Source organism: Schistocerca americana, chromosome 2 (assembly GCF_021461395.2).
Source record: "Schistocerca americana isolate TAMUIC-IGC-003095 chromosome 2, iqSchAmer2.1, whole genome shotgun sequence".
In the NCBI taxonomy this organism is placed as follows: Eukaryota; Metazoa; Arthropoda; class Insecta; order Orthoptera; family Acrididae; genus Schistocerca; species Schistocerca americana.
The window spans coordinates 840,430,095-840,431,855 of NC_060120.1; positions in this window are offsets into that span (position 1 = coordinate 840,430,095).

Sequence of the window (1,761 nt, forward strand, 5' to 3'; positions counted from 1 at the left end):
TCACACCCTCGCTCCGTAACTGCAGCAGGCTGCGAACAGTCGCTCAGTTTTACTGGCTGAAATCCAATATTAACATCACATGAGAGGGCAAGACGTTACTGTATAACTTCCTTAAGGAGGTAGGGGATCGTGCTCTTGTATAAAGACAAAATTTAAACTCAGAGATGACCTATCTATAGTTAATGACGTGATGCCAGGTATTGAACTAACAGGTATTGACATTTACAAAACAAAGTTGGCATGCTGCAGTTGTAGAATTTTGGAACACGTATTATGTTCCAGTACAATGACTTTTCTGGAGACTAAAAATCTACTCTGTAGGAATCAGCGTGGTTTTCGAGAAAGACGATCGTGTGAAACCCAGCTCGCGCTATCGTCCGCGAGACTCAGAGGGCCATATAGACACGGGTTCCCAAGTAGATGCTATGTTTCTCCACTTCCGCAAGGCGTTCGATACAGTTCCCCACAGTCATCTAATGAACAAAGTTAGAGCATATGGACTATCAGACCAATTGTGTGATTGGATTGAAGAGTTCCTAGATAACAGAACGCAGGGGAGTGTTGTAGGACCGTTGCTATTCGCATTACATATAAATGACCTTGTGGATGACATCGGAAGTTCACTGAGGCTTTTTGCCATTGATGATGCTGTGGTATATCGAGAGGTTGTAACAAGGGAAAATTGTACTGAAATGCAGGAGGATCTGCAACGAATTTACCGCATGGTGCAGCGAATGGCAATTGAATCTCAATGTAGACAAGTGTAATGTGCTGCGAATACATAGAAAGAAAGATCCTTTATCATTTAGCTACAATATAGCAGGTCAGCAACTGGAAGCAGTTAATTCCATAAATTATCTGGGAGTAGGCATTAGGAGTGATTTAAAATGGAATGATCATATAAAGTTGATCGTCGGTAAAGCAGATGCCAGACTGAGATTCATTGGAAGAGTCATAAGGAAATCCAATCCGAAAACAAAGAAGTAGGTTACAGTACAGTAGTTCGGCCACTGCTTGAATATTGCTCAAAAGTCTGGGATCCGTACCAGATAGGGTTGATAGAGGAGATAGAGAAGATCCAACGGAGAGCAGTGCGCTTCGTTACAGGATCATTTGGTAATCGCGAAAGCGTTACAGAGATGATAGATAAACTCCAGTGGAAGACTTTGCAGGAGAGACGCTCAGTAGCTCGGTACGGGCTTTTGTTGAAGTTTCGAGAATATACCTTCACCGAGGAGTGAAGAAGTATATTGCTCCCTCCTCCGTGTATCTCACGAAGAGACCATGAGGATAAAATCAGAGAGATTAGAGCCCATACAGAGGCATAACGACAATCTTTCTTTCCACGAACAATACGAGACTGGAATAGGAGGGAGAACCGATGGAGGTACTCAAAGTACTCTCCGCCACACACCGCCAGGTGGCTTGCGGAGTGTGGATGTAGATGTAGATGTAGATGCTTTTTGGAAGTATAGACACCCTTTTTATTAATATAAATGCGATATATAGTCATTCAGGGGACAGGCGTCCATTATTATAACCAGTAGTTCTGTGGATCGCTATGGTGAAAATCAAGCATAAGGCAAGGAATGACTTCATTGCTCATATGACACGTTTCGGAATTTATCCATCATTAGACATCCCAGAGGTAATCTGCAAATATTTGTTTCACATACAACTTGAAATGCCATATTTACATGCTCTAATAGCTCCTGTATATCTGATAATGGATAAATTATGAATCGTTTCATATGAGCAATA